Source organism: Triticum urartu, chromosome 2A (genome assembly GCF_056163025.1).
Source record: "Triticum urartu cultivar PI428250 chromosome 2A, HENAU_Tu73, whole genome shotgun sequence".
In the NCBI taxonomy this organism is placed as follows: Eukaryota; Viridiplantae; Streptophyta; class Magnoliopsida; order Poales; family Poaceae; genus Triticum; species Triticum urartu.
In genome coordinates, this window is record NC_141874.1 from 34,772,564 (window position 1) to 34,783,163 (window position 10,600).

At 44.1% G+C, this 10,600-nt stretch overlaps 1 long non-coding RNA gene across 1 annotated transcript; it reads right to left on the reverse strand.

The window, feature by feature from the left end:
* Positions 1-5,219: 5,219 nt before the first annotated feature.
* Positions 5,220-6,105, reverse strand: LOC147983291 (uncharacterized). The gene is made up of 3 exons (XR_015614955.1): positions 5,830-6,105; positions 5,664-5,721; positions 5,220-5,576 (listed from the first exon to the last, which is right to left on the reverse strand). It is a non-coding gene; the product is annotated as an uncharacterized LOC147983291 (long non-coding RNA).
* Between the last annotated feature and the right edge of the window lie 4,495 nt (positions 6,106-10,600).

The following is a 10,600-nucleotide window of genomic DNA, read 5'->3' on the forward strand; positions in this document are numbered from 1 at the left end:
TGCTTTGCATATAAACATACATACATATGAACATACATACATACATATAAACATAAAATACATACACAAAAAATTCTAAAAATCTGCCTAAAAAATCTAAAAATCTGCCTAAAAAAGTTATATGAAAAAAAGCATACATCATCCATCCATCCATATAATCAACATATGCATATGAAAAAAAATTATATGAAAAAAAATTATATGAAGAGGATCGAGGGGACAGGGAGGAAAGGGGGTCGCAGGAGCCGGACCGAACGGGGAGGAGGGGCGGCGTCGAGGCAGGGGCGGCAGTGGGGGCGGGCGCCGGCGATGACGACAATGGTGGGGGCGGGCCGGGGCGCAGGGGCGCGGCCGTGCGTGCTCGGGGACGGGGCAGGGGCACGGGGCGGCGGCCGGCGTGGGCTCGGGCGCGGGGTAGGGGCACGCGGAGAGGGGATGGCGGCCGGCGGCGGCGACGGCGACGAGGAGCGCGCGAGCGATTTGGGCAGCCTGGCGGCGGGGGCAACTGGCTAGGGAGGCGAGGGAGATGTGAAATTTTCACAAGTCCTGGTTATATAGCAAGGGCATTGGTCCCGGTTCGTGGCACCAACCGGGACCAATGCCACCCTTTAGTCCCGGTTGGTGCCACGAACCGGGACCAAAGGCCAATTTCCAGCAGCCCAAAGGGCGGGAAGCGAAGCCCATTGGTCCCGGTTGGTGGCACCAACCGGGACTAAAGGGGGGCAATGGTCACGGCTGGTGCCACCAACCGGGACCAATGCCACCTTTAGTCCCGGTTGGTGCCACCAACCGGGACCAATACCCTTGTGCTGCCCCGCGCCCATAAGTTTAGTCCCACATCGCTAGTTGACAGCGCCCAAGACCAGTTTATAAGCTCTGCTGCCTCCTCCCTCTCGAACTCCTCTGAACAGCAGGCCTATGGGCCTAATTTGACACTGCTTTTCCTGTGGGCCTATTGGGCCTTCTGCGGGCCTGAATCTTGGCCCATGTAGTGTTTCTAGTCGTATTCAGGCCATGGAGGCCCAGTAGGTGGCATTTTTTTTTTGGTTTTTTCTTTTTTATTTCTATATTTTTTTGGTTTTTTATTTTTTTATTTCTACTTAAAACTAAATACTTACAGTTTTTTAGTGATTTCTTTTTGCTTTTAGGTCACAAAAATTATAAATTTTCTGTTAGTGCCATTAGTTTTAAATTTTAAATAGTTTAAATTTGAATTTTTAAAAATTTGTGTGAATCACTAGTTTATGAATAACTTTACTATAAAATTAGAATTTTTTTCTTCTTTGCTATTTATTTTTTATTTATACTTACAATTAAATACTTATAGTTTGATTTTAGGTCACACAAATTATATTCTTTTTGCTATTGAAGAATATTATAGTTTTATTTTAGTTGATCATAACATAATATTTTAATTGATTGTTTTTATTTTCATAAAAGTTTTGTAGTTCATTCTGTTTGCTATTAATTCATTCTTTGAGCTAAATGACTCTGAAATTGGAAAGCATTTCAACATGAACTCTGAAAAGGTTGAAAGTTGGCATGGTCTCATCATTTCACCCACATAGCATGTTCCAAAAAGTAGAGAGGGTTACGACAAAAACTTGATGCACTTCGTGTACAAAATGGACAATCACTTTTGAAGTATCAAAGTTTCGAACCATAAGACATGAAAGCATTTCAAATGAACTCTGAAAAAGTTGAAAGTTGGGATGGTATCATAATTTCACCCACATAGCATTTGCTTATTGCGGGAGAAAGTCTTCACTTTTTCTTCGCTTGTGTCATTTGCTTATTGCGCCGTAACCATGGATAATCTTCATTGTTTATCAAGATGCTTGGGTCAGCCTTGACATTGAAGGGAGGAATTTCATGAAACTTTTCATAATCTTCAGACATGTCTGTCTTGCCGTCCACTCCCAGGATGTCCCTTTTTCCTGAAAGAACTATGTGGCGCTTTGGCTCATCGTATGATGTATTCGCTTCCTTATCTTTTCTTTTTCTCGGTTTGGTAGACATGTCCTTCACATAGATAACTTGTGCCACATCATTGGCTACGACGAACGGTTCGTCAGTGTACCCAAGATTTTTCAGATCCACTGTTGTCATTCCGTACTGTGGGTCTACCTGTACCCCGCCGCCTAACAGATTGACCCATTTGCACTTAAACAAAGGGACCTTAAAATCAGGTCCGTAGTCAAGTTCCCATATGTCCACTATGTAACCATAATATGTGTCCTTTCCGCTCTCGGTTGCTGCATCAAAGCGGACACCGCTGTTTTGGTTGGTGCTCTTTTGATCTTGGGCGATCGTGTAAAATGTATTCCCATTTATCTCGTATCCTTTGTAAGTCAATACAGTCAAAGATGGTCCCCTGGACAACAAGTACAACTCATCACAAACAGTGTTGTCACCTCTGAGACGTGTTTCCAACCAACTGCTGAAAGTCCTGATGTGTTCACATGTAATCCAGTCGTCGCACTGCTCCGGGTGTTTGGAGCGCAGACTGTTCTTGTGTTCATCGACATACGGGGTCACCAAGGTAGAGTTCTGTAGAACTGTGTAGTGTGCTTGAGACCAAGAATATCCGTCCCTGCATATTATTGAGTCTCTTCCCAGAGTGCCTTTTCCAGTCAGTCTCCCCTCATACCGCAATTTAGGGAGACCTATCTTGTTAAGGCCAGGAATGAAGTCAACACAAAACCCGATAACATCCTTTGTTTGATGGCCCATGGAGATGCTTCCTTCTGGCCTAGCGCGGTTACGGACATATTTCTTTAGGACTCCCATGAACCTCTCAAAAGGGAACATATTGTGTAGAAATACGGGCCCCAGGATGACAATCTCGTCGACTAGATGAACTAGGACGTGCGTCATGATATTGAAGAAGGATGGTGGGAACACCAGCTCGAAACTGACAAGACATTGCGCCACATCACTCCTTAGCCTTGGTACGATTTCTGGATCGATCACCTTCTGAGAGATTGCATTGAGGAATGCACATAGCTTCACAATGGCTAATCGAACGTTTTCCGGTAGAAGCCCCCTCAATGCAACCGGAAGCAGTTGTGTCATAATCACGTGGCAGTCATGAGACTTTAGGTTCTGAAACTTTTTCTCTGGCATATTTATTATTCCCTTTATATTCGACGAGAAGCCAGTCGTGACCTTCATACTGAGCAGGCATTCAAAGAAGATTTCTTTCTCTTCTTTCGTAAGAGCGTAGCTGGCAGGACCTTTATACTGCTTCGGAGGCATGCCGTCTTTTTCGTGCAAACGTTGCAGGTCCTCTCGTGCCTCGGGTGTATCTTTTGTCTTCCCCTACACGCCCAAGAAGCCTAGCAGGTTCACGCAAAGGTTCTTCGTCGCGTGCATCACGTCGATTGAGGAGCGGACCTCTAGGTCTTTCCAGTAGGGTAGGTCCCAAAATATAGATTTCTTCTTCCACATGGGTGCATGTCCCTCAGCGTCATTCGGAACAGCTAGTCCACCGGGACCCTTTCCAAAGATTACGTAGTGTAAATCATTGACCATAGCAAGCACGTGAAAACCGGTGCGCATGGCGAGCTTCTTCCGGTGATCTGCCTCGCCTTTGAAATGCTTGCCTTTCTTTCGACATTGATGGTTGGTCGGAAGAAATCGACGATGGCCCAGGTACACATTCTTCCTGCATTTTTCCAGGTATATACTTTCAGTGTCATCTAAACAGTGCGTGCATGCGTGGTATCCTTTGTTTGTCTGTCCTGAAAGGTTATTGAGAGCGGGCCAATCGTTGATGGTCACGAACAGCAACGCCTTAAGGTTAAATTCCTCCTGTCTGTGCTCATCCCACGTACGTACACCGTTTCCATTCCACAGCTGTAAAAGTTCTTCAACTAATGGCCTTAGGTACACATCAATTTCGTTGCCGGGTTGCTTAGGGCCTTGGATGAGAACTGGCATCATAATGAACTTCCGCTTCATGCACATCCAAGGAGGAAGGTTATACATACATAGAGTCATGGGCCAGGTGCTGTGATTGCTGCTCTGCTCCCCGAAAGGATTAATGCCATCCGCGCTTAAAGCAAACCATACATTCCTTGGGTCCTTTGCAAACTCATCCCAGTACTTTCTCTCGATTTTTCTCCACTGCGACCCGTCAGCGGGTGCTCTCAACTTCCCATCTTTCTTTCGGTTCTCACTGTGCCATCACATCAACTTGGCATGCTCTTCGTTTCTGAACAGACGTTTCAACCGTGGTATTATAGGAGCATACCACATCACCTTCGCAGGAACCCTCTTCCTGAGGGGCTCGCCGTCAACATCACCAGGGTCATCTCGTCTGATCTTATACCGCAACGCACCGCATACCGGGCATGCGTTCAGATCCTTGTATGCACCGCGGTAGAGGATGCAGTCATTAGGGCATGCATGTATCTTCTCCACCTCCAATCCTAGAGGGCATACGACCTTCTTTGCTGCGTATGTACTGTCGGGCAATTCGTTATCGTTTGGAAGCTTCTTCTTCAATATTTTCAGTAGCTTCTCAAATCCTTTGTCAGCCACAGCATTCTCTGCCTTCCACTGCAGCAATTCCAGTACGGTACCGAGCTTTGTGTTGCCATCTTCGCAATTGGGGTATAACCCTTTTTTGTGATCCTCTAACATGCGATCGAACTTCAGCTTCTCCTTTTGACTAATGCATTGCGTCCTTGCATCGACAATGACCCGGCGGAGATCATCATCATCGGGCACATCGTCTGGTTCCTCTTGATCTTCAGCAGCTTCACCCGTGACAGCATCATTGGGCACATCGTCTGGTTCCTCTTGATCTTCACCAGCTCCCCCCGTTGCAGCATCACCGTATTCAGGGGGCACATAGTTGTCATCATACTCTTCTTCTTCGCCGTCTTCCATCATAACCCCTATTTCTCCGTGCCTCGTCCAAACATTATAGTGTGGCATGAAACCCTTGTAAAGCAGGTGGGAGTGAAGGATTTTCCGGTTAGAGTAAGACCTCGTATTCCCACATTCAGTGCATGGACAACACATAAAACCATTCTGCTTGTTTGCCTCAGCCGCATCGAGAAACTCATGCACACCCTTAATGTACTCGCGGGTGTGACTGTCACCGTACATCCATTGCCGGTTCATCTGCGTGCATTATATATAATTAAGTGTCCAAATTAATAGAAGTTCATCATCACATTAAAACCAAAGTGCATACATAGTTCTCATCTAACAACATATAGCTCTCCAGAGCATCTAATTAATTAAACCATACATTGAAACTATGTAAAACATTTCAATGCGAAAACAAATGCGATCATAATCGCAACCAAGGTAACAATTGATCCAACGGCATAATGATACCAAGCCTCGGTATGAATGGCATATTTTCTAATCTTTCTAATCTTCAAGCGCATTGCATCCATCTTGATCTTGTGATCATCGACGACATCCGCAACATGCAACTCCAATATCATCTTCTCCTCCTCAATTTTTTTTATTTTTTCCTTCAACAAATTGTTTTATTCTTCAACTAAATTTAACCTCTCGACAATAGGGTCGGTTGGCATTTCCGATTCACATACATCCTAGATAAATAAAATCTATGTCACGTTGGTCGGCATAATTTTCATAAACAATAAATGAACCAATAGTTTTGAAGATAACATACATACCAAATCCGAATCATAGACAGGACGAGGGCCGACGGGGGCGGATACCAAAACCATCGCACTATATAAGATGCAACAATAAATGTAAGAAAATGATACAAGTATCTATCTAAACAGACAAGTAAGAATATTTTTCCTTTCAGAAAGAAGATAAGAACAAGAGGCTCACCACGGTGGTGTCGGTGATGAGATCAGCGCGGGTGATCGACGGCGGTGAAGACGGGGACGGGGCGTGACGGACCGCTAAATCTAGACAAATCTCGAGGAAAATGGAGCTTGGAGGTCGAGCTTCGAGAGGAGAAAGTTTAAGTAGTGTGGCTCGGGCATTCGATCGAACACCTCATGTGCATAGGAGGTGAGCTAGAGCACCACAAACCCCTCCCCTCGCCGGCCAGAGAAAAACAGAGCACTGGAGTGCTCTGCTCGCGGGCGAGGGTATATATAGGCACCTCATTGGTCCCGGTTTGTGGCAAGAACCGGGACTAAAGGGGAGCCTTTGGTCCCGGTTCAGGCCACCAACCGGGACCAATGGTGGTGGGCCAGGAGCGAGGCCCATTGGTCCCGGTTCGTCCCACCAACCGGGACCAAAAGGTCCAGACGAACCGGGACCAATGGCCCACGTGGCCCGGCCGGCCCCCTGGGCTCACGAACCGGGACCAATGCCCACATTAGTCCCGGTTCTACACTGAACCGGGACTAATGGGCTGAGCCGGCCTGGACCATAGCCCTGTTTTCTACTAGTGAATCAAGTCTGCAGAATACACACTGATTCCCCCCCCCCCCCCCCCCCGCCCGCAAAGTAAAAGCATCTCAGTCTCCCTGTTACCTATTTCGTTCCTAACAGAACCATCATAACGGCCCTCCTCAGCAAGCTTTAGATTTGGTTGTGCATCACAAAGATGACAAGATTACAGATTTACTGTACTAATTTCCGTAGATTTATAATTGTTTACGGTCATTGTTTATGGACGAAAATTACATTACATACAAGCGGTTTTTTGCGAGATTAATATTTTTATAAAATGTAGCATTGTGCATCTATCTTCCTCATTCTACTCGTGACACTTGTTGTGGTTTATTGCTAGGCTAAACGACTTTGAATTGATTAAGAGGTGGAGCATGTCTTGCGTTTTAATACCTGATCCATATTTCCGACCAATATTTTATAGCTGGCTACTTCCTAACTTTGCTCATATACATGCTAAATTATATATCATGTTATATTCCAACTAGAGGGATAATGAAAATATATAGAGGAATATAAATCTGCATACATTATTAACATCTTACAATTTTATATTCGGGATCATGGCCATTTCAATATGATTTTTTGGTGATCTGCAATAGTTCTTTCTCGATGCAATGGGTGGTATATGGTTTTCCCATGGTTGCTATGTTAGTAAAAAAAATGCAAGCTTATATTCATTTTGTTCTCTAAGGAGTATACTAGGACACTCATTTGAATACGTACTATGCACGTGAGCTCTCAAAAAGCTCTATGAGCAAACTTAATATATCATCATATTGGTATGTGGATCGCATATAGGATTTGTAAGTGATTTGCCTCTCCATAGCTTTTTAGGTGTTAGAATTTCTCCTTCCGTTTCCAAAAATACATAAATCTCCAGTAAATCAATGTAAAAGAATACGTGTTTTGAACATTTACCTTTTGAATATTTAGAGTATGTCAATGCTTATTTTTTATCGTTTAGATAGATCCCCGCACCAAAATTTACCTAATTCTATTGTTAGTTAACACGATTACTTAATCATACTTAGTTGGTTCTTCTATTTCTTGAGTGAAGTATAATTTGCGACCAATCAATTATTTATTTATTTTCATAAGATTTTCAACTTCTGCATATCTTGAGAGTGCTGAATTCAATTTATCAAAAATAGATCCAATATTGAACTCATTGGAAAGAGGATAAGCGTCAGAACTAATGGGGTAATACTGAAAAAGAGGTCCTGAATGACCTATCTGTGTGTGGAAGTAGAGGGTTATAAGTCATGTTTATTGAGTTAGGACCATTTGTTCTTCCCGTTGCAATGCACGAACATATTTCCTAGTAATAATAAAGCACGGATTGACTTCGTGGGTTCACCGTCACAATACGCTTTCTTCCTGTGAATTTACGCTTTCTTCCTGTGAATTTACGCTTTCAGTTTGATTTAAAACATATACGCGAGGTGGTACTAAAGCGTCAATAATAAAAATAAGAAAAGGCCAACCTAAATCCCGACACATCCACCCCCACCTACCCCATCATCTTCCTGCCCCGATCCCAGCCCACTAGCCGCTCCTAGCCAATTGCGCTACCCCGCGCCTCCTCGCTGCTGTGCCGCCGGCGATGCGCGGCGCTCCCGGCCACGTGCCGCTAGCCTCTTCCCGGCCACGTGCCCCGGCGACTCCTCCCTACTCCACTCCCCTTGAGTCACGCCACCCCCGACCACGTTGGGACCGGGACACGTCACCTCCCAGCTCCGTCCCAGTGACCAGCGCAACTCCTCCTCCATGTGGCATGTTGGTAAGAGCTCTGGCTGCTCCTTTGATTCGTTGTTCTGCCCAACCATTAGAGATTTGTTTTTGCATCAAATTGTAGGACATCTGTTTGATACAATGTCCACAAGAATATTCATGTGTAACGCACGGTGCAGCCCCACCTCTCTCTCTCTCTCATACATCATGCTCAACTTGCAAGTTTGTGTTAGCCACCTATTTTGTTAATATGCTTTTCAAGGCCTACAAATATTTTGTCAGATTTCTCACACATTGGATGAGGGCTTTAGTGAATAATTTATAAAAGAGTGGAATCACAATCTAGAAGGCCAATTTATATAGAGGCAATGATCTACTGAACGTTGCTAATAATGATGCTACAGTTTTTCGGAATAAACCGGAAACTATAGGAACAATATAGTAGTGGTGAAATTTTGGATAGAGTGATAAACAACTTTTGTACTTTTCTTATTCAGATTAAAGGGAGATCACCCCCAGCTACTTAACAAAAAAATAAAATATATATACATGCTACAAATAAGTTCAAATCCTTGGGTGGGTTCAAATATTTTGTCATGAGAAGTCCATATGTTCAGTTTTGGGAAAGTATACCTCCCGCTGAAAGAGCAGGGGAAAGACCGTTTCATTTACGCCAAGGTCACCCTGATGCTGATCACCAGCGGGGCGTTGGCAGTAGTATGCCGCTTGGCCGGCCGCCTCTGCAACTACACGGTTAAGGAGATAGGCGAGGTCGAGTCTGAGATCCGTAGCATGCATGACTCTATGGACATGGCCCGGTAGCGGTGTTGATTTCTGTGTGTAGGTTTTTTCTGGTAGTGACACCTATGAAGAAGGTTAGGTGATCCATACGGGCAGGGATGCTACTGAGTTGGAAGAGTAGCCAACATAACACCAACCATCACATTTGCTTCTTACTCTATGTATGGCTTGCTGTCAAAACACCAAACATAACATGTGCTTGGTTAGTTTAGTCAAGCCATTAGTTGTCTATAATGTACGAAATTGCAATGTACTCATGTGTGTTATGATGTTTCAAGTATACTACTTCTCTGTTTTCTCGGAAAAAGTATACTGCTTCTCTTAAGAAGGTGGAGCCAACGAGGCATCACATAACTGTGTTTGATGCATTCCTCAGGTCGAGGGTCTGATAATGGACATAACACAGCTACTGGAGAGGAGATTAAAATATGGAAGATAGCAACAGAGGGGGAAGCTGAGGCTGGTAGATCCATTGAGCAAGAGTCCCAGACCCAGGTGTGTTTATAATTGAGTTGTTTGTAAGACCAATGCAGCATGGATGGTTGAACTCAGAGTCTCTGTAGTTATTTAGCTGAAGGTGTGCATGAGTTTGAGCTATATATTATTTTTGTATTTTTAACTAAAGAACCATGAAAGTTGTCCCTTTTTTATAAATAACTTCATGTGGAGAAATATTGTTTTTGAGGGAAACAAGGTCAAGAATTCGCATTAGTGGTTGGCAGTGGTAATATAATAAGTTCGCATTTTATACTAGCTAGCAAGACTTCACAGAACCGCTGCCTCAAACTTCAGAGAAGATGGGCATGAATGAATGTTTTGGTTGCAACTCCAACAACACGTGCATCATATTTCTGTGCATCCGGTAGCTTATGCAGCCCATAATTAGTTTCCGGCAGATTGATGATTGGGATAAGTACATAGAATGCCCTTGTATAGGTGCGTACAGAATGACGATTGGGAGTTTTCTGAAGGTTAGAATTCCAGCATATCAATATCTTCATTTTCCAACAGACTAAAAGGATATAAGTTTTGGTTGTGCGCCCATTTGTGTGTGCACGTGGGTAAAAGATCTTTGGAGATTTTCGGTTTTTTAGATCTCTCGTGCTCCTTGAGCTAGCAATCCAACCTACAATGTCACTTTTCGTATGAACAAGGCTCAAAAGAAAATATTTTGAATACTGTCCTGACATTCTTGTGAATCTGCACCTCAAAGTTTTAATTTTTGCAGCAAACAATGCAAAGAAACAAGAGTAACAAGTACGGAGTAATAGATCATATAAATGTATGGTGGTGACTGATCAGTCATGGTCCAAGAACGATAGGGAAATTAAAACTAAGCAACACATGCCCGCATAATAGTAGAACCAGAGCAAGAGAAGAATGTTGACTAGCAGGTCAACAATGACGCCTGCTAAGGGAGCATCCATACGTGCATCCTTTTGCCACTGCCGAAGCCCCCTATCCTCAAGCTTGATAGTCTCGTGTGCCATCCTCGACGACGTCCTCGCCATGGCCCCCAAGCCTCGCAACTACGTCGCCAGCTGCCACCAAAACTGAGCACTTTGGCAAACCAGGATGAGGACAGCCCATACGGCACCCGAGGTAGTACTTTAAGTCATGCCTACAAACAAGTTTCTTTCTACGAAAACAAAAATTTTGT